Source organism: Podarcis muralis, chromosome 1, assembly GCF_964188315.1.
Source record: "Podarcis muralis chromosome 1, rPodMur119.hap1.1, whole genome shotgun sequence".
NCBI lineage: Eukaryota > Metazoa > Chordata > Lepidosauria > Squamata > Lacertidae > Podarcis > Podarcis muralis.
Window position 1 is genome coordinate 104,222,331 of NC_135655.1, and position 23,916 is coordinate 104,246,246.

A 23,916-nucleotide genomic window follows, 5' to 3' on the forward strand; every position below is an offset into this window, starting at 1 on the left:
ACATCATTTTGGCTGTAATTATTATCTTCTGAAAAGCAGTGGTGCATTCTCTAGGGCTTGTGCATCTAGGGAAGATTAGAGTTCACTAAGAGGCCCCATTTATTTCCGCTTACCAATTTAAGTAGGGATAACATATTACAGTTTGGAGGGAGAAAAAAATAATAAGTTCTGGTTAGCAGAGTCACATCTCCCCCCCCCCTTTTTTTTTTCCTCCTTCCCCCTGCACTAACTATACTGATTGCTACTGCATTACATGTTACAAATTGAGAGAATACACTGATTTAATGGGTGCTAGAAAGGTAATTTTAAGCTACAGCTGGAAAGAGCTAGTTTTGAAAAATGCAGAGTCTGGTTTTGGAGCAGGAAAAAAGTCGCTTCCACTTTGTGTGCGGGGCTCCCCCCCCCCCCCCAAAAAAAAAAAGGAGAAAGGGAATTTGAATTCCTATTTGCTGTATATGTATTCTGGCATAAGCAATAAAAGTACACAGAACCCCTTGAAAATCTCTGCATTCCCATGCAGAATGATAGCATAAAAATGAAGAAGAGAAGAAAATTAACACATAAAGATGCACTCAGACTAAATTTATAACAGCAGGTGGAGATAGTAATGCGTGTGCTTCAAAATAAGGTAGGCATTGTATACCCTAGGGAGCCTTAACTGCTGCCTCCTCCTTTTCTGCTGGTGTCAAGGTTTCTGTTAGTGGTTTCAGCAGAAATCACAGCAAGTACATAGTCCTTCCTCTCCACTCCACCCCAGTTATTTAGGTATATTGTAAATCACTTGCTCAGAAAAGGTAGTTGTGCAAAGCAGGGCTTAACCTGATATGTAACCCTGGGAGGCCAATTTTTGTATTTCTCAGAGGCCACTCCATTCTCCAGATACTAACCCAGGGGCCAAAGCAATCCAACCCTTCACAGATTGCCAGGCTCTGCGATAAGCTTAGTGTTCCCTAGTAATAAGGGATTCAGAGGGATGGTGCACACCTTTTCAGGTCTTTGATTGGGATGGGGAGTGGAAATAAATAACAAATGTGCTTCTTGAAAGTTCCCCTCAAGAGATAGATTGGCAGTGGTGGTTTTTCTCCGCCACAAGTCAGTGAGGCAGCTATACAATAAGATGTATAATACGCAGAGAGACTCATTAGCTCTTTTCATTACAAGCAGAAATGAATGAAACTATTGCCTTAACTTGATTAAAATTTGATGTGGCAACCAAATTGGCTTCTACTTGCTTAAAGGGACCTGATCTGGTCCAGGACTGATGGATTAGTCTATTTGATTAGCCTTCCCAAGCGATGTCAATTTAGAACATGTTCATTCATAAAGTTCATTATGTCCTGTCTCTGCATTAATGTAGGTTTTTTTTAAAAAAAAATGTATAGGAAGTGATACTAAAATAAACATATCCATTTCCAAACTCATTTTATCCTACTCCACCATGCAAACCCAGTCAATTTTCTAGTCAAAGATTGTCAACTGACCAACTACTAAAGTGGTACCTCGGGTTACAGTCGCTTCAGGTTACAGACGCTTCAGATTACAAACTCTGCTAACCCAGAAATAGTACCTTGGGTTTAAAACTTTGCTTCATGATAGGAACAGAAATTGTGCGGCAGCGGGAGGACCCATTAGCTGAAGTGGTACCTCAGGTTAAGAACAGTTTCAGGTTAAGAACGGACCTTCAGAACAAATTAAGTACTTAACCCGAAGTACCACTGTAGTTAGCCACATATCCCAAATACTCCAAGAACGCTGCTATAGCAGTTTGCTTTTTAAATTTCTTTATACAGTGGTATCTCGGGTTAAGAACTTAATTTGTTCTGGAGGTCTCTTCTTAACCTGAAACTGTTCTTAACCTGAGGTACCACTTTAGCTAATAGGGCCTCGTGCTGTTGCTGCGCCGCCGCCACACGATTTCTGAGGTATCACTGTACTGTCATTTCTTAGCAGCACAGTGGCAATCCTCAATAATTTTTGTTATACAGTTCTACCTCCATAGCTGCCAACTCCGCCAATTGTGGGGGCTGGGCACCCACAAAGTCAATGAGAAAAGCCGGCAGGCGACAGCAACACTGCCTCCGAGAGAAAAGCAGTTCAGCAAGGCACTCTTTTCAGGGGAAGGCTCAGGCACAGAGGCAGAGTATCTCTGCCTCCGGATCTGAGCCCCTCCCTGTGTAAAAGGGTGCCTCAGTGGCTGTGGAGAGGAGGAGGAGGAAGAGGAGCCGCTGCCAGCCGCCATAACGTGGACGTGTGACATCACACACACTACATGCAGGTGTGTGCGTGTGACGTCACACATCCACGTTGTGGTGGTGGGCCCCCACAATCCCGAGGGCAAGATGGCACCCCTTTCTACCTCCTACAAGTAGGAGAAAAAGGCGGTTGAGGGCAAGGACGATGTCATTGACTATCAACTGATTAGTTACTGTACAGCGGTACCTCGGGTTACAAACGCTTCGGGTTACAAACGCTTCAGGTTACAGACTCCGCTAACCCGGAAGTAGTACCTCGGGTTAAGAACGTTACCTCAGGATGAGAACAGAAATCATGTGGTGGCGCAGCGGCAGCAGGAGGCCCCATTAGCTAAAGTGGTACCTCAGGTTAAGAACAGTTTCAGGTTAAGAACGGACCTCTGGATCGAATTAAGTTCGTAACCAGAGGTACTACTGTAGAGAAGTACAGAACCCATTCTGATCAAATCAGTGTGAAAACTGATTAGGCTTCATTAAAAAATAAATAAAGACCAATTAGAATTAAGACTACATACAATTCTACCAGGCATTTAGTGTTAAATAATCTTAAAACATTACTCTTATTTCATGGTGATTCTGCAACTGTTACTGTGTGGAAACTTGAGGGGGGAAAACCAATGATGACAATGCAGAGGGTTAAGGTATGCAGCTCCAGCACAAGCCTTCTTGGAATTCCTTTGTAAATAAGAATATATATGAAAGGGAACAGCTAGGAGCAGCTCAACATATCCCTTGACCATGGTTCATAGCCCTCAACATGCTGTCTTGGTTTTATAAATTAGAAATCTTGTCATCTTATCATCGAGATCACGAAAATTGTGGCAAACTTTATCTGTGTAGTGAACCGTAATAACCCAAACTTTAACTTCAAGAAAATTACACTTGGAAACACTTCACAGAGTTGTAGCCTGTGGAAGATGTAAGATTCTTTCTTCCCTTCATTCTCCCAAAGAGTTATTAACCCTCTCTACAGAACCTTGGGAATATCAAAAGTATTTTAGGTCTCCCCAATACACCCTTCTGTCCTGGTCATTATTAGCAGAATCTTTGCAGCAGAATCTTTGCAAACACACAAAAAAAATATGACACACTGGATGGTGGCAGCTTTAATTTTTGAAATGAAAGAAGCTGTGTTATAAAACTACTGCTTAAAATTAATTATATGGGCTGACATTTTTATTAAGGGTATAACTTTATGTAATGTGATATTAATTCCACAGTCTACTATACAGGAAACCCAAAGAAGATGAGCACACAAAGAACCTGAACTGGAATGTGGACTTTAAAGTAGAATTGCATGTTACACTAAAGTTCTATGAGCCACTGGTGAGGACCAGTAAGGCAGAATGGGGTCCTCTTCAGCCATTTGCCCACTCAAGATCACTCCCCACCCCAACCCCTTATGCTTCCCATACCCACCATCCCCTGGAGATAAAAGGATATGTGGGCCTGTATCCTTTTGTCTCTGGATGGAGATGGTTTTGACTGGACAAATGTGAATGAAAGGATGAAACAGTCCCTTCCGCACCATTTCTGTACTCCATCTGAGATTACTTACAGTTGTTATATTACGTCAACTATCTCCAACCTGGTAAAGTAAAGGTAATGAGGGACCCCCGACCATTAGGTCCAGTCGTGACCGACTCTGGGGTTGCGGCACTCATTTCGCTTTATTGGCCGAGGGAGCCAGCGTACAGCTTCCGGGTCATGTGGCCAGCATGACTAAGACGCTTCTGGCGAACCAGAGCAGCACCGTTTACCTTCCCGCTGGAGCGGTACCTATTTATCTACTTGCACTTTGATGTGCTTTTGAACTGCTAGGTTGGCAGGAGCAGGGACCGAGCAATGGGAGTTCACCCCGTCGCGGGGATTCGAACCGCCGACCTTCTGATTGGCAAGTCCTAGGCTCAGTGATTTAGACCACAGCGCCAACCTGGTACCCCTCCACAAACACATATACTTGGTACAACAACAACCACCAGTTCCAGAGAGCATAGTGGGCTGATGGGAGTTGTAGTCTGAGACATCAGGTTGGGGAAGGCTGCGTAACAGGATAAAAGAAACAGGATAAAAGAAAAGATCCCAGGGAAAAATAATATTGGGTCCACAGGTACCATGAAAAGTGCTGAGAAGGGGGCTGGGAGGTTTGTAGTTATAGGGCTTGGGGGTTGTTGTTTCTTAAACTTCTTACTTTATATGAAGACACACTGAAGGTCCTGAAGCTGTTTACAGGTGGTCCAGAAATGTATGTCTACTACAACAAATCATTATGCTCCAGACATGTGAACTAGGAACTCCAGAGATTTATAGGCAGATGCAAGCATGTCTGTTTGCAGCGGGCTTCAAGGAGACACAACAGCATCTGGGAAAGAAAAGAAGGTGTGGAGAGGAAAATAAAAATAGCATTGCTGTTGCTTTGAATGGGGAAAAGGCCTCAGTGGAAGTGAGAGAGTTGATAACCACATGGGTTTAGTTTTTAAGGCAGGAGGGGAATGATGGTGAAAGAGGAAGTCCTCAGTTCATATACTTTTTTTTTTACTATGGAACGATGGAACAGATTCTTTGATTCAGTTCTCTCAACTGCTCTAGTTTTCTGGTCCCTCTGAATATTTCATCATATTTGACGGCATTGGCTTTAAAGGCCAAGCTACACATTACACAGAAGATCCATGATTAGATCTCAAAACATTCTGTTCAGCCTTGAAAGCCACGGGGGGGGGGGGGAGATTGGGCAGTATTCAGATTGGGGGGGCCTAAACCTCTCCCTGATTAACATTGCCCCTCCTGAAGGTGATGGAGAGAAAAAGAAAAGTTACCCATAACCCTAAACCCACCAGTCAAGCTGAATGGCATTAAAAACCTGGGTCCTGGTACCAGAAACAAATGGCCCAGTGAAGGACAAGAAAATATTAAAATTGAGGGATATCTATATACTGAAAAACAGTTGAAGTTTCATTTACAACAGAAGGATAACAGACAGTGTGGTTTATGCTAATGAACGAAAACATCAGCTATGATTGATTGTGTAGGGTTGGAATGAATGCACTTCAAATATATGTTAAAGATTGGGAAGCCAGATTCCCTTGTGATAGTGATTGTAATCTAGCGTCAGCCTTGTTATGGCATTAACCCCACCCCCTATTTCGCACTTGTCTTTCCATCCCTCTCCCATCCCTTCCCCCAAGCTTCTTTTGCCTTGGTTAGAAGGTTTGGAACAATATTTAAGATTAACAATATAATATTTGGTGCTTTGATATAGTATGTATTCACACTGCTTGAAGGGGATTGGATTGACTTGATTTTAGTAGAAGGTTGCTAGACATGTGTGGCTTTACCTTTCACAGTTCTAGAGTGACAACGGAAGACACACCTACCCAATTTTGTCCTGTGTGTGTCAGCTCAGGAGCACTTGCCAACATTTAGGCACTGACAATGCTATAATTGATGGGATCTCCATTTTGCATGGTACTAGCCAGCTGAACGGATGGCAGAGAATTCAATGGCAGATTCCCACTGCCACCTACTCTGGGTGAATTGCCAGTGTATAATATAGCCTTATGTAGGTGGCTCCTCTTTAGCCTATTAAAATGACGGGTGTACTAAATAATCCTATTATATGGGGGTATAACATTCCCCCGAGAGACAGCATTTTCATGCAGCCATTTTACAAACCACTTAAAAGTTTTTTTTTCCCCTCTTTTGAATTCCACAGTCTGAGCCCTCGAAATAAAAATGCAGCACAACCCAGAGCCACTGAAACCTTCATCTTTGGAGTGACAGGTTATAGCAGAGCATATAAAAATCACTAACACCTTTGTAGTCCCTTTATAAAATACACAATCCTAGACCCGTGTGTTAAATTAGTGCCGACTTTGATTTAAGAAGGCATCTTTCAAGATGTCATGTTTCCGGATGGTCTAGCAGTGGGGTGAGAAAGTGCCATGACCTGGGAGCCTCTAGTTATAATCCCAGCACAGCCATGAATGCAGTGAATGGCCTTAGCCAAGCCATTAGTCAATCTCAGGTCTTCGTTAACAGTAGGACAATAAAATGATCTACCCGAGGCAGTGCCGGTGCCAGGCTACTTTGTGCCCTAGACAGTGGCGGGCCTACATTTTGGGGGACCTGAAGCTTCAACTGCTGGGGGGGGGGGGGCTTTGTAACCAGCAGCAAGGTCTGGGAAGCCACTGTTATCTTCGTCAATGGGGTTGTTCCATGACCAGAGGCACCACCTTCTCCAGAGGATTGAGGGGGCCCACGCACAACGTCCTGACATAACGCAGGGGGCCCTCTGAACATTGAGGGGGTCTGGCCCATTAAAAAAAAGATTGGGAGCCCCAGTGCCTTGGACCTCAGAAGCTGGCGCCCTTGTCCACGACGGATCGCCACTCCTTTACAATGTCTGTGCTACTGACTCTCAGACTTTGAGGTTGTTGATATATATACAACAAAAAATTAATCAATGTGTGTTGTGCGATTCAAATTGGGTCTACTAGACCTAAAATGTTTAAGCAAGCAGACCAAAGGCCCTTCCGGAATTAGGGGCCCTGAAAGTTAAGCTCCATAAGTTTCATAGGAGATCCACCCATGACCCTAGGGCAAGGCTAACTGGTACTTGCACACCCCAAAAAAAATTGCTAATGTCTATTTAAAAAATGTGTAAAAATGATAAAATTCTTCAAAATATAAAGGTAAAACATTATCAGAAATTTCTAAGATATATCAAAAACTAATCTGTATAAAACAGTGCACCTCAAAGATCTGTACTGTGCCCCTCTGAGGTCTGCACCCGAGGTTGCTGCCTAGCATCAGTCCTGAGGGCCTTCCTCCCAGCCAGATGGGTGGGGTATATATAATAAATTACAATGGTAGCTCAGGTTAAGAACTTAATTCATTCCGGAGGTCCATTCTTAACCTGAAACTGTTCTTAACCTGAGGTACCACTTTAGCTAATGGGGCCTCCCACTGCCGCCGTGCTGTGCGATTTCTGTTCTCATCCTGAAGCAAATTCTTAACCCGAGGTACTATTTCGGGGTTAGCGGAGTCTGTAACCTGAAGCGTCTGTAACCCGAGGTACCACTGTATTATAAATTATTATTGTACTGGCCCCATGTCTCTGAAACACATTGCCAACAGTGCTGCAACAGACCCATTACTTTCTGCCCTAGAGACCTACTTTGTTGCTTTGTTTTGCCTGCTTTCTCCTGAGTTGTTGTTTTGCTACAACCAGCAGGAATTTGTAGTTATGTGATTTATTTTGGTGTTTTTCTTTGTGTGCGCGCCAGATGTTTGTTATTTGAATGCCCAGTTTTTATTAACAGTTTTATGCTTGTAGTTGCATAATTGTGTCTAATTTGCAAGCCCCCTTGGGTGGTGGTGGTGGTGGTTGTTGTTGTTGTTGTTGTTGTTGTTATTAAAGGTCCAGAAGTATTAATAATTAAATAAAATGCCTTATCAGATTGTTGCAACAATAAAAAGAATTGCTACAGATATTAAAGCAAATTAACCCAAACAGATTGCCAAATACCAGTATTTAGCATTTTCCCAATCTAGAGTTTGATAGAATGCTATATACACATCTCAGAAAGCATGAGTTGTATACAACATTAGTTCTACTCAGAGCAGAACCATTGAAATGAATGGATAGGACTAACTTAGGTCCATTAAGTTTAATGGGTCTACTTTGAGCAGTGTTTTGAACAACTTAGGACCAGCGCACCTGAAAGACTGCCTCCCTGTTTTTATCTGTAAGATCACTTGGATCATCCACTTGTGGCATCAAAACAAACAGTATGTGATAGGGTGGTAGCCAGAAAATGACCATTTTCTGCTATTGCCCCTGTACTATGGAATGTCCTTTGGGTTGTCATACATGTTGGAATCCCCTAGCTCCTGTTTTAACTGTTTTATATGCTTTTATGTTGCTGTTTTATTGGTTTTAGTCTGTACTGTATTTTATAATGATAATGGTTTTCACATACCACTTAGTGACTTTTGTAATATTAAGCCATTTCCAAATGCTTTTAAATAAGCTGGGTACAACTCAGTATCACCACACCTTTCTTGCGAAGTATCTCCTTTCTTGCTTAAAGTCATTTGAAAGACTGACTGAATTACAAATGATAAATTAGAACTAGACCCTATGGTTATTTTGCTAGGAAAATAAAGAGGAGTAGTATCAAAAAGTACAGGTGTATAGTGGCACATTAGTAAATACTGTGGGGCGGAAACCAACAAATACAAAAAAACAAAAATAATACAAACATAAATAATACAAAAATACAAATACAACAAATATAAAAAAATGGAAACAAGCAATAAAATATGAAATATCATATTTCAAAAATATTATGGGAAGGGACTTCAGATAAGCAAAAAATACTCTTTGGAATCATGGTATAAGGAACTGACTGCAGTCTAGCAGTAGCTTACAAAAGGAATGGTTCAGGAGGCAAGACAGGAGAGGGAACAAATTCCCACTTCATCCCCAAAAGGCTTTGCAGGGGCTTCAGAGCCTTAAATTCAGGGGATGAACACAGCTGTGTTTCATCCCGAGTCAATAACGTGGGGCATAATGGAATTTTTTTCCCACTACAGTATTTTTTTAAGTGAAATTGTTTCCATTTCTAAAACTTGGATGGCTTTTGAAGAAAGCTGAGACAAATTCATGGAGGATAAAGACTATTAATTTCCTATCTCCACTGTCAGCCTCTGTTTACCAGTTGCTGGGTATTACAAGTAGGGAGACTACTTATGAAAACAGGATGCTGGACTCTGGCCTGATCAAATAAAACTTTATTATTATCATCATCATCATCATCATCATCATCATCATCTTCTCACCCTTCATCCAAGGATCACAGGGCAGTTTACAATGTTAAAAACACAAAATACATAACAATAACACACACACAGTTTAAAAGGCCATAGATAGTTTAATCAGCCAAAAGCCTGGGAGAAGAAGAGAGCTTTTGCCTGGTGCCTAAAAATATGTACTGAAGATACCAGGCAAGCCTTCCTAGGGCGAGCATTCCACAAATGGGGAACCACCACAGAAAACGCCCACTTTGCCATCCTCCAGACGTCACACAGAGGAAGCACACAAAGAAGAGCCTCAGAGGATGATCACAGGTTCTTAAAATGGTTTGGTAAAAAGAATGAGCAAGAATTAACCCATACACTATTAGTTTGGAGTTGCAAATACAGTGGTACCTTGGTTTACGAACTTAATCCATTCCAGAAGTCCGTTCTTAAACCAAGGCGTGCCTTCCCATAGCAGCGGGGGACTCAGTTTACAAATGGAACACACTCAGCAGGAAGCGAAACATGTTCTGCTTCCAAGGCAGAGTTCACAAACCAAAACACCTACTTCCGGGTTTGCAGCGTTCGTAATCCAAGTTGTTCATAAACTAAGCTCTTCTTAAACCAAGGTATCATTGTATAATGGAAAAGTTCTCACTCACACATCTCGATATCTTCATGAGCGACAAATATTAAGACTGCCGTTCTGAAAACACTTACCTGGGAGTAAATACTATATCATGTCTTACTGGACATGTATATATAATTGCATTGTAAGCCACAGAAAGGGAGTCAAAGTATCATGCCTCAAACTATTTACAAGTATTGTAATACAGTGGTACCTCAGGTTAAGTACTTAATTCGTTCCGGAGGTCCATACTGAAACTGTTCTTAACCTGAAGCACCACTTTAGCTAATGGGGCCTCCTGCTGCTGCCGCACCACCGGAGCACGATTTCTGTTCTCATCCTGAAGCAAACTTCTTAACCTGAAGCACTATTTCTCGGTTAGCGGAGTCTGTAACCTGAAGTGTATGTATTCCGAGGTACCACTGTACAGTGATTTCCAAGTAATTCTTTGAATTTGTTTTGAATATAACTAAAATCACATCAACCCATTTCAATCCAGACACTTTTGGAGCTGGGTAAGTTTTGGACGCGGGTGGCGCTGTGGGTAAAAGCCTCAGCGCCTAGGGCTTGCCGATCGAAAGGTCGGCGGTTCGAATCCCCGCGGCGGGATGCGCTCCCATTGCTCGGTCCCAGCGCCTGCCAACCTAGCAGTTCGAAAGCACCCCCGGGTACAAGTAGATAAATAGGGACTGCTTACTAGCGGGAAGGTAAACGGCGTTTCCGTGTGCGGCTCTGGCTCGCCAGAGCAGCAATGTCACGCTGGCCATGTGACCCGGAAGTGTCTCCGGACAGCGCTGGCCTCTTGAGTGAGATGGGCGCACAACCCTAGAGTCTGTCAAGACTGGCCCATATGGTCAGGGGTACCTTTACCTTTACCTTTACCTTTTAAGTTTTAAATATGTATGTAAGACATGCCAGTTATTCAAACCAAAGGATGTGGGCCAGGAGTCTGTGTGCGTACTGCCTATCACATGTGCTCATCCCTAGTCCCTCTTGAGCAGAAAGGTAATGGGTTGCTGGGTAAATGCCTCCTTTCAAGAGAGGGTAGTCTTGGCTGCCTTAAAAGGCATAATCGTAGAATCAAAGAATTGTAGAGTTGGAAGGAACCGTGATGATCATAGTCCAACTTCCTGAAGTGAAGGAATATGTTGCCCAACGTAGGGCTTGAACCTACAACCCTGAGATGGGATGACCCATATAATAATAATAATAATAATAATAATAATAATAATAATAATAATATATTTATACCCCACCCATCTGGCTGAGTTTCCCCAGCCACTCTGGGTGGCTCCCAATCGAGTGTTAAAAACAATACAGCATTAAATATTAAAAACTTCTGTAAACAGGGCTGCCTTCAGATGTCTTTTAAAGAGAAGATAGCTGCTTATTTCCTTGACATCTGATGGGAGGGCGTTCCACAGGGCAGGTGCCACTACTGAGAAGGCCCTCTGCCTGGTTCCCTGTAACCTCACTTCTCGCAATGAGGGAACTGTCAGAAGGCCCTCGGCGCTGGACCTCAGTGTCTGGGCTGAACGATGGGGGTGAAGAGACCTGCTTGGATATGGAAGATTTTAATAACTATCAGCCAGTTAGCAGCGTTCCCTTTCTGAGCAAGGCACCCAAGTGCTTCAGGATTTTCATTCCTACCTGGAAGGCTGATTTCAGAAGGTGGTATTGGGGGGACTATTGCTCAACACTGTAACATTTATACTAAGTGCTTCTGTTAAGTTCCCTTTTGTCCCCAAGGCTTTTGAGCGTCTATAAACTACAAGACTGAGGTCATCCAGAGCTATGGAGTGAGGTGCCAACAATAGGCTGATGACAGACATCTCTGCTACTCCTTTTTGAACATCAAATTTAAGTGAGGAAGAGGAAGTGATACCTCAGAGTCTGGGAACAATAATGGACAAGATGAAAACTGAAGTTCAGTGCAGACAAGGAGGTGCCATTGGTGGATGGTTCATCTGTGTGAATTAATGTGCTCATCCTATTCTAGACAAAGTTACACTCCCCCAAAAAAGACCAGCTTACAGCTTTGGGGTACTCTTAGATCCAGCTTCCTCTCTGCAGCTGCATTTTGCATTTTCATTACCACACACGGACACCCCTTGGTGAGCAGAGCAATTTAAGGGAGAAGGGTCAGATCCATTCCCCCAAAGAAAAACACCCTATCCTGGAGCTCAGGTGGGGCAGGCAGAGGATAAAGCATTTTTATACAAACACAGAGTTGATTTCAGAATCCAACTATGGCTGTTTAAAATAGGTGATATTGCGTGACACGCAATATTGCTTCTAGAAGTTTGCAAAAATAAAATAAAATAGAAGAACAAGGAAAAGATCATAAGCATATAGTCAGACATTCAGCAGCGTATCTTAGCCTGCTATTATGTTAGCTGTGGGTGCCTGATCTTTTTAGACAACAAATAAAGAGTTCTACTGGAGTCTCTTCTACTTCTGAACCAGACTCCTTCCCCCCCCCCCCCCCAAGAAACAAACGACTGTGAATTCACAGTACAAAGGCCTTAGAGGTATACATAAACGCTTTGAAACTAGCTTGCAATCCACACAAAGCTGCTGCAGTGGATATGGATTGAGAGGATCCATTATTAAAAGAGGGATCAAAACAAGCTGCAATTATGCCCAGTTAATCCCCTCAAAACAGTGAGGTATTTCTTCCCCACAGCAATTATTTGCACAGGGGTGAAAACAACAACCATATAGAACAAATTAAAACTTTACCTTCAGATGCTACCCCTCAATTGTTATGCAGATTTCCCTATGCTCATTTCAGTCAGTGGCAAAAGACAAACATAAAACGGGAGATTTCCACCCCTCCAAACCACAGCTGCCTGCACAAAACTGTGATAATAATAATAAAAAAAATCCTAAAATAGATGTAAATTGAGTTTATTATTATGTTCCTTCCCGTATTTTTAAGCCCATTCAAGGCAGCTGTGATCTCAAAAGCTCTGTATTGAAAGACTGGGCAAAGATCAGCTGTTCTTAGGATATCTGTAGGCACCGTCACCTGAATAAAAATATGTGTGCATTTGCAAGCCAGTATCAAATGACCACAACGGTGTACAAATTGCTTGTTTGGGCTACTTTAAATACAACCTTCACATGTTTAAATGTCATGCTTGGATTTAGCTTGCTAAGGTGGCAGGTTTATAAAATATAGACTAGATGAAGGTTGAAATGTTCCAAATGCAAGACTGAAAAGGGAAAAGGGGGAGAGCCAAGAGCTCTATGCCAACTTTTATTTATTTCCTATATAAATATAAGCAATTTAGTCCTTCTCCCAAAATAGAGGCAGATTAGATGAGTTAGACAGTAGTCAATTCATTTTGCATAGGAATGGCTCATTAAAAAAAAGAGCCCCACATTTGTATTATGCTCTGATTGGACAGAGCACAAAATGAATTTACTGTGTCACTCCGAGATGTAGCAGGACTAATGAGAGAGGGAGAGTGTATGGGGCTATGGGTAAATCTCCAGTATATTCATTCCCCTCCACTGGTATAGCTCATGGAACGGAGGTGTCTCTCATTATGTATGTGTCTCAGGAGCTTTCTTTAATATTTTAATAAATAACAACATCAGCCCAACAAGAAATTAATGAATAGTATCATTAATAATGAGCTAGAGTCTTGTAGTGATAGGATAGATATTAAATTGAACCACTGTGGTGCTATCTCTAGAGACTTGGGATTTTTCCAGCGGCAAACAAGGCGGCTGAATGAAGCAGCCCATTGCTCTGTGCCAACAGCTTTTACAACAGGTTGAGAGTAATAAAAGAGGATTTTCTGCACGATAAAGTTAAGCCCTAGAAAATCTGCTGGTGTCGATCGGTGTGAAAAGTACTGCCAAACGTGATCCTTAATTAAACTTTAATTAAGATAAAGCTTCTCTCCCCCCCCTCCCATTCTCTCTTTAAAAAGGGTTAGGAGAAGCAGAGAGGGTGTCAGCTACTTCGCTGCCACCAAGTTCTGCCCTAAAATAATTCTATATTAAACCATAGAAAAGTGTGTTCAAATAACGTTAAATCCCCTACAGCCAGGAAACTCAGAGTTAAGTCAGATGCTGCATCCTTAATTCACCCCTTTGTCTCTAGGTGTATTACAGCTTGTGATGTGTGAGATCAGCCACAATTTGAAGCCTCTAAAGTAATGGGGAAGAGTTAAGCAAAAACAGAGAAAAAGAGAGAGAGTTTTGCACTCAAATCTCGATTTCCTTACTTTTAATCAGCCACTGAATAGTTTCCACTGCATCTCCTTCTGTGTGGTTTAATTCCTGTTATTCTAAAGAGTAAAATATGGATTCCCTTTAGTTATATTGCCATATAAGAAACAGTGAGAGGGCTGACTGTGAAAGAATATACTTTGCTGTAGAATTTGGGAGCTAAATTCAGCTGTCCAAGCAGACAAACCAATCTAATCTGAATGCGGTAGAAATGGGCCATCTATCTTATGCAATCATTGCATCCTCACTGATTTCAAGTGTAATATTGTACGGATCGTGCTATTATTGCAATGACACTACTGGACTATTGCAATTAACACTACTGACACTACTGGGGACCATGAGATGCTTTGAGAGAAAGGTATCAAAAAAACCGGGCTTCTATAGCAGTGGGATCAAGTAACTCAACATCTCGAACCACAGCCACTGATTTCAAGCATCTTTTCAAAGGGGTCCATAAGAAACAAGGTGCCAAGCTAATGTACTGAGCTGTTAGAATTAAAAAATATATAATCTAAGCAGACCAAACTACTCTGACCATTGAACCTGTTTTTGCCAAGTCACCAGTATTAGGGCCTAAACTTTTATGGCTCCACCTCTGCCAATTCCAGCCACACCCTTAACCCTACCATATTCCATCTTGGCCTTGGCTTTGACTTACCCAGTTCCCCCAGCTCTCCACTTCTAGTTTCTGCCCCTGCTCCCAAACATGGTATGCTTTGACCCCATTTATGGGGACAGTGTTTTTATGAATCAAGAGCAGACAATCCTATCTACCGAACGTTTCCTTGCAATTCCTAATACGAAAAGATATGGGATCACCAATAAACCTCCCTGCTTAAACACATAAGGGTTTTGTGACTATACCCTGGCAAGCACCCACAAAAATGTCCAAAGGGATTTGCGAGTGCTCAGGGGAGCTGTTCGCAAAATTCCAATGGACCTGTGGGCCCTTCTTCCACCGTTAGCCCCTCTGCCTTGCAAGCAAAGGGGCAATAAGCAACAAGGGGGATTGCACCCCTCTTTCCTGCTGCCCCTCCCTCCGAGGGAAAGAGGCTCATAGGGGAAGGGATAGGATTATAGGGGGATGACTATAGAAAGCTATCTTATTCAGAGTCGGCACTGTCTACACCAGGCATAGGCAAACTTGGCCATCCAGATGTTTTGGGACTACAACTCCCACCATCCCTAGCAAACAGGACCAGTGGTCAGGGATAATGGGAATTGTAGTCTCAAAACATCTGGAGGGCCGAGTTTGCCTATGCCTGGTCTACATGGTTTGGCAGTGCCTCTTGAGGGTTTCAGACAGGGGACACTCCCAGCCCTACCTGAAGATGCTGGGATTGAGCCTGGGGATGTCTGCAGGCGAGTCAGATGCTCTGCCACCCAGCAGTCAGCAAGGAACATAAGGAGTATTTTTTTTTTCCTCCCAGGTAAACACCATCCTATTGTTTTTGATTAAAATAATTCAAACACGCTTAAACTTCCAATCACTACCCTGCCCCCGCCCCCAAAAAACTGTGGATGGTCAGCCTGCCAGCAGCCATGTATGTATCTCACGTGGCACGGGCAGTGGGAAGTTTGTGGCATACCTAGAAAGGAAATGGAAAATCAAGGTTGCATTTCTGCCACCTATCTGTTCTGTGATTCAGCAGTCTATCCGTCCACAAGGCAACAGGAGCTGCATGGGTATGTTTCCTCACAATATGGGCTTCACTTGTGGCACGTGCATTCAGCTGATTGCTTTTAATGTAATAGGCTCAGACGAATGATCCCCACAACACCACTGCTTGAATAGAAGCCAGCTCCTAGGAGCCAAGGTTCCGTCACACACCACCCAATAAAATATTTGAGCCCCCCACCCCCATCCCAGTTGATAGGCATTGCATTCAAATGGTGTGCCATGTCATGTGATCGATTATGTGCGGCGAGGCTTACCTGGGACCCTCCAATATTGCCTTGGAAGCAACATTTGAGGAAGCCTCGTCTAGAAGTTGTTGGCCTGCTGGGATCATGGCGAGAGGTGATTTGTTGGAGTCCACTGCTCTGACGCCCTACATCATGCGAGTAAAGAGCACTGGATTTCTGCCTTTATTCCTCCATTAACTTTAATAAAGCCCCCTTAAAGCATGAAGTTGTATCCAGGTCGCGCGCACATCTGGCGGAATTCATAGTTGGGCCCTTATGCTCTTATAAAATTAAGACTGTTTCCTTATGCTAATATATTCAGCATGTGCTAGTTAATATCTGGTTTTTAAAAGTGAGCGAAAGCTATAACTTAAATGGAGATTTAAATTGATTGAAGTAAATAATGTGACAAATCCCAATTATTAAGTATGGTGAAGTGATTTGAAATGTTACATTATACCTTCTCTGTGGAATATTGTGGATTAACATTACAAGAGACTAATTGCTGTATTGTTACAGATTGCTTTCAAGTCTGAGACACATGAAAAGCCTTATCTTTCATTGCTTTTGTATCCAGATTTCCAAAGGCTCCAACTCAGTAGATAAAACATATCCCAGTTACAGTTGCCCCCCATGTTTCCCATTGTTTGGGATCCAAGAACTATCCCCGATATTCATGACCATCATTTCTGTGCTCTACCCTGGAGATACAGCAGTAAGTCACTTAAGAGCTAATATAACATACTGGTCAAGAGACTGAACAGTGAACCACGAAATCCTAAGTTTACATTTCACCTCTGCCATGAAGACAATAGAGCCCCTAGCATAGGCAATATATAAGGAGCACGTGCTTGTATTCCAGCTCCCATCAGCCCCAGCCAATGGTTAAGGGTGATAGGAGTTCTAGATAACATCCACACCACACATTTAAATCACATGGCTTCCCCTGAAAAAAATCTGGGAACTGTAGTTTGTTAAGGGTAGCAGGAATTGCAGCTCTGTTGAGTATAAACTACCGTTCCCAGGATTCCTTGGGGGAAGTCCTATGCTTTAAATGTGTCTTAAAGAGTACTGTGTGGATGTCACCATAGTCCAGCAACCTCTGGCAAGCCACAGGTTCCCCACAGCTACCTTAGGACAAGTCATGGATACATCAGCCTTAATATGCACACATTCCACATCTGCAAATTGGACACTGTGGTGATTTATCATACACAGTTGTTGTTAGGATTAAGGAAAAAACGTCTGTGAGCCACTTTGAACCCTTAGTAGCAGAAAAAAATGCTGTGTGTGTGTGTGTGTGTGTGTGTGTGTGTGTACACAAATGTTGAGTGGGCAGCCTTCCTCTCCCAAAGCAGTCTTGAGAGATCACTAGATGATCAGCATAAATATTGGGCTCAACAGAACATTTATTGCCATTCTAAGTCAATGGATATAACTTCAGAGAACACTTTAATAACGTTTCTCTAATATAGATTTTAATTTCAGGCATGTCCAAAGACATAACGAGGAGAATCAGAATAACACCAGCCTTAACTTTCTAACAGTAGAAATCAGATGAGAGGAGACTCTACTGTGGAACAGCTAATATTCAGCAGGAGATCTGCAAAGCTGCTGAATATCATAATGATTGCATTAATATTTTTATTGAAGTGTATTATTAATTAGGATATAATGAAATAGCTGGGTGGCCTTTCCATCTAACATCCAGGAGTTAAAATTTCAATGATTTCTTGGTGTCAACTGTGCAAATCTGGGTAGAGAGACACAGTAATGGATGTTTGCAAAGGGGAGTTTGTTGATGGTTCTAAACGCAACTCTTTATCTGTTTGCTTTAAAGTTCTACTCCCAGCCCTGTATCTTTCAAAAACCAGTTTGGGAGGTTTGTTCACTTATTTTTCTACAATTCAGGTTGCTGTAAATTAATAATGGCTGTGCATGAAAGAGCATTCATTGTATCCCATGGAAGTCATTCTTTTGCACATGGCAATCCCAGGAGAGTATCTCTCTCTCTTTTTTACCAACACTGTTAGTCACTCTGGGTAAGAATGGCATAAAAATAACTGTTGTTGCAGTCGTAGTATGGCAGCAGAGGCTAATCTAGAAACTTCTGCAAGTGCATTTCCCTCAGACAGACATGTGAAGGACTTCACATGTTGCTTGAGTGCCCCAACAAGTACAGGAGTCCACACACTTAGAATGCATTAAGCATACCAGTTCCTCTCAGCCCATGTGACTGACAGCCTGAATTCCATACTTCTCTTATCCAAGCCCAGGGTTGTCCTGGAGTGAAGGGCACTTGACTTTTCCAAGGACATTTCCAGAGCTCATACAAGTGAATTACAGGAAGCTGCCTCTTGGGCAAATGCATCTAGAATCCCAAATTTGGACGCCCAACTATGATGCTTTGGAGATTCTACCAGTGTAAAAAGAAAAAGAAAAAAGACTTGGATTTTAAACCTGGTGAGTTCTCAGGTGTAACTTCTCAATGCATGGAATTTATGATGAAAATTCCATTTAGAATACATATTTAAGGGACACCTTAAATACTCTCTCCTCCCTATTTCTTATCCTCAACATGATTACTACCATTAGCCTTTTCAAAATTAAACCCCTTGCATGCTAACCGAAGCCTGTGGCAGTCTGGTTTGCCATTCTTGGTCTTCTCTTATCTTCAGACAGGCATGTCAAAACAGTGGGATTTCCAAGTTACCCAGAACAAAAAACTATTTGCCTAGTTGCTAATGGCAAATAAGAATTGTCTCCTGGTGACTAAGCAGGTAAGTAAACAGTATGATGGCTGGCTACCTTTTGAGCTGGCCTTGTGACACAAAATGGCTGACATAGGTGTCCTCAGAAAGAAGGGTAATATTTGTCACTTAACTGCAAAGTGTTCTTATATGGCTCTGCATTTATTAGCAACCATTGGAACCCCTCCTCTGGGTGCCCCCGCCACCTAAAGTTGCCTGTAGGTGTTGGCTGCTGTCAGAGGCACCAACTTGCCCCCCACATTCAGGGGGCCCAGCGTCACGGGATGAGTCCCACCCCACCCGGCACGTGGGCACTCACCCTCCAGTGGGGAGGGGCATGTGCAGAGGGTGCTCTTCATGAGCGCTCACCAGGCGGCTGGGGGGTGCCAGGTCCCTCAATAATGGGGGGGCTTGGCCCCATGCCCCAAAATATTGAGGGGTCTGAAGCCCCTCCCCTCTATATTTGGTGCCCCTGGGTGCTGTGGTGAGGACCTTTACAATGGCGGCACTCCAGCTGTGATATGCTCTTTCCCAGGGGCTCACCTGGTAGGTACTTAGTGGGTTTTTTTAAAGCCTGGCTAAGCGGGTGGCGCTGTGGGTTAAACCACAGAGCCTAGGACTTGCAGATCAGAAGGTCGGCAGTTCGAATCCCCGGGATGGGCGGTTCGAATCCCGTTGCTCGGTCCCGGCTCCTGCCAACCTAGCAGTTCGAAAGCATGTCAAAGCGCAAGTAGATAAATAGGTACTGCTCTGGCGGGAAGGTAAACGGCATTTCTGTGTGCTGCTCTGGTTTGCCAGAAGCGGCTTAGTCTTGCTGGCCACATGACCTGGAAGCTGAATGCCGGCTCCCTCGGCCAATAAAGTGAGATGAGCGCCACAACCCCAGAGTCGGTCATGACTGGACCTAATGGTCAGGGGTCCCCTTTACCTTAAGATCTTTCTTATTTTCCCAGGCATTTTAACTTTAAAAGTCTCTAACTTTCCCATCATAAATTGGAATTGTATATATAACATGATGCATAATTTTAATACATTGTTGGTGTTGCTCAAGAATCTTTGTTGTTGATTTGATTCTCTGCTGGTTTTCAATTTTTTGTTTCTATGGTCTAGATATAACTGTGTTTTAGATGCCAGGGACTCAACCAGGGACCCTTCCCATGCCCAGCCACCCTTCCCTGGTTATTCTTCATCCATGTGAAAACAGAACAGGGGAAGAAATAACACCCCAATTTAAAATTCATGGGCAGCCATGAATTTTGTTCCCAACTTCAAGCAATCCCACAAAACCAGGATTCTCAGCAGTGGTGATTATTAAAATATTTGTCCATTTTGTGTATGTACGCTTTCAGTGGAACAGCAAGCAAATCACTGTTTATTTTTAAAAATACCCAAACTGAGCAACATTCTGTGCTCATGGATATAAATTACTTTCCCTGCCCTACATCTGTATTTAATCAGGATACTACCACTTAATGAGAAAACGGTTCATTTTAGGCTTTTATATGCAAGATCCTAAGGTTCCCTCCTCAGTGATTACATTTAGCAACTCCCTCTCGCTGCCTGGAAGCACAGGCAGTTTTTCCATAATAAAAACTGGATTAGCATGTATCAGGAAGTGACACCGCCAGCTGTCACTTTGAAATCAGACCACTCTATCTTATGTTGGGGATGATAATGGATAAACCAATAAATGACAAGCAGTTTTCCAGTATTTATCTCATAAGTGACCAAAACAAGCAAGCATCTCTTCTCATATAATAGAGTTACATAAAGAAAAAGAAAAAGGCTTTTAAAAAACCGGGCTGGAGCACCCACCACATAAGCTAGCCACACACAATATTGGCAGAGGAAAAGAGAGCATAGCAAATTGTTGTTTTCCTCGTTGCGTCTCACCTGTTCCTGCCTTCTGTCTTTATTGCATCTGGGCTTCTGTTTCATCTTAATACAAAACTCTTTAAGCAGGGGAAGAATTTTGGTTTAATTGGATCATATTTAAGGTCCTCTGAAAAACCAGAGCACTTCTGTCTCATTTCAGCCACTTAATTTTTTAACCTCTTACTTCTGGCATTTGTAAATGAGTGGACTTAGCCAGCAATTATAACAACACTGCCACACGAGTCAACATTGCCATGGTACCCTGTGTTAGCAAAGGAAGCGAAAGTGTTCACAAAAAGAGCTTTTGCATTTTTGGGGGGACGTTACCAGCGCAGTCCTTTGCACATCTACTTAGTAGCAAGTTCCGCTGAATTCAGTGGGAGTTACTCTTAAGTAAGTTTATATATAATCGCAACCAGTGTTCATTGTCCCATTGTTCTAGGACAATTCTAGGGAATTTCATTTGCGCAAGCAGTTTCTGTGCTCTGGGGCACAGTACTGTGCCTAAGATTTCAGGTTAAAGCTGCCTCCCCACTTCCAGATACTCTCTGGAGACTGGAGAAGAGACCCTCTTAAGACTATGAGGGGGGTGGGCAGGGAAAGGACTAGACCATGTGAAAAATGAACATAATATTTTAGCAGCAGCTCATTTTCAGCTTTGTATTCTTATTATTAAAAAGCACACCTAGACATTCCATTGTTGCACCCATAGCCTAGATTTAAGGTGCCATTTAGCTCCTAACTTCCATATCTCAGTTTCTAACAAGGGTTGCAACCTAAATAAACAAAAGGCTGTTTCTAGCCTATTGGTTTCTAACACTCAAAAGTCAAGTTTACCACATTTATATTAAAGTAGCACATGTAGCATCAATACATAGGTTAGCCAAGAGAGTTCTGGAATTATATTGAACACCTGACCAATATTCTTTATTATTTTTAATATTATTATTATAATTATAATTATCACTATCATTATTTATTGTGTTACATGTGGAATTCTGCACTTCCTGGGACTTTAAAAATACCCCTTTCCCCTAAGGAAGCCGCTCCTGAAAGCTCTCTAAATAGGCACTAGTGATGAATATTTTCATACCCACAGCATACAGCATAATAACAAGTACTATCTAAAATGACCTAAGTCTTTTTATGTCCCCAGTGATTTTATGAAAGCCTTGAAGTGGAAGTGTTTAATGTTTCCACAAAACAACTGAGCTTTCTGATAGACTTGATTTACTTGAATAAAATAACCATACTGAATTTGCATAATGTAGATTCATCCATTTTGCCATGATTAAAGTTCTCTCTGAATAACTGATTCACAAACCAAATTTGAGAAGCTGTTTCTTTGGGCAAATTCTTCTGTGCAAGTCATGCAAACCGACACAATTTGCTGTGAAGGTGCAAAGTTAAACTACACATTCAGATGTGCAAAATGCTCTATTAAAAACACTATCTGGATGGAGATTTCACAGGGAATCCCATGATGAATAAATCAACATAGCCCGTTTCAAAGCTCTCATAGGTAATCAATATGGTTTCGTCAATGCCACCTGCAAAACCAGAGCAGAGACTGAAGCAAAGTTTTTATTTCATTTTACCTATTTTATATAAATAACCAAGTTGATGTGTCTGTTTAATGACAGGGAAGGCAGGGAATTAAAACACTGGTCACTGGCAGTTTCAAAAATATTTTCATTGCGACAGAAACAGCTTCTGTTTCCAGTAAGAGGGGCAACACGCAGAAACAATACCGGTCAAAGGAGAGAAGGAGCTAAAAGTCAAAGGGTAAATTCCACTTGCAACATGCAACATATTTTCATAGGCTGACTCAAGAGCCTGATGACCAGCACTATTTAGATTGGAGAAAGGAAGAATTTCAAGAAACATACTTGATGTAGGTGGGGGGGGACACACAGACAAAGAAGCTGGAAGTATTCTAAAAAACCATTCGTCAATGAGTAATGAGCATGTGTTACACTGGTTCATAAATTTTGTTGTTCTCTCTTAGGGACAGCAGTCTTTTCAAAGTTTTGCCTTTGTTTAGTTGGATGTGTGGGAAGAGGAGGGTGCTGTGGAAAGCAAACTTGTGAAAGAATTCGCTTGTTACATTTTCCCTTACTTTGGAGAAATGTTTCAATAGTTCAGGATAACACCCAAAGAAAGAATGTCAAAGAAAACCCTGATACTACTAATTATTATATAAACTGAGGGCCTGAGTCTTAGGACTGAAGAGAACAAGATTATTTATACTTTGTGACAACTGCACAAAATTTAGAAATCTTGGGTAAAGGATTTTAAAAAAATCAAGCATAGGGCTCAATTATCTTCAGAATGGAAAATATATAAAGTCCCGCACTATAACCCCTACAGCGATGGTGATTTGTTCATGTGAAGAAAAGCAGAGTTGCAGAGCCAAAGAAGCAACTTTTGTTCAGCATTTTAAATTGGTGCTAACTTAAGTTTTGTGTTACATTATATTCTCAATTTAGGAGGAGGGAAAAGTAACAATGGACCATTTATGGACAATTTTTGTATGTTGGTTTAAATCTGACTTGATTTGATTGCCCTAAAATCCTAAATCAATGTTATGTGTGAATCTGCCTCTTTAGATCAAAAGGCACGGGCAGAGTTTTAATACTGTTAATAGCTCCTTGGTCAGGCTTTTCATGTTCTAGGAGTGAGAAAATGGAGGAGGCGACAGAATGAAGAAGAGAATTGTCCTCAGCAACGACCCCAAATGACCCCACTCCACCAGAAGTCCAAGCACCTGAGGAACCCATCTTGTCAGCACCCCTGGGTCAGAAGTGCTAACTGGAGCTGTCCAAGGTTTCACCTCTAAACTGAACTCTTGCCAGAAATCCCGCCCTTGGGCTTGAACTATCTAGCTGTGACCACTACAGGGAACAGGAATCATATCACCCAATATTTCATTTGTCCTTCTTCTCAAAGTCGGCCATTTCTGAATTCACAGGGAAAGCAATAAAACATTATATTTTCTGAAATGCGATTTTTTTAGACTTTCAATCCTCACAAACAATGTAAAAAAAAAAAAAAACCAGTAAATTTAAAAGCATCTCACTTCACAATCCTTTAGACCAGGCATAGGCAAACTCTGGCCCTCCAGATGTTTGGAACTACAATTCCCATCATCCCTGACCACTGGGGTCAGGGATGATGGGAATTGTAGTCCCAAACATCTGGAGGGCCAGCGTTTGCCTATGCCTGCTTTAGACCATGGTTGGGGAGAAGGTAGGTTGGGATCAGCAGCAACAAAACTGCTTTTTCCCCCCTCACATAAATTTGATTGCTGAATTGAAAAAAACCTAACCAGGACTGGGGTGGTTATTATTATTATGATTATTTATTTAATTTATATGTCACCCTTCAACCAAAGATCACGAGGCAGTTTACAATATAAAAAATAAATACCATAATAAGAAGCAATAACAATAACCCC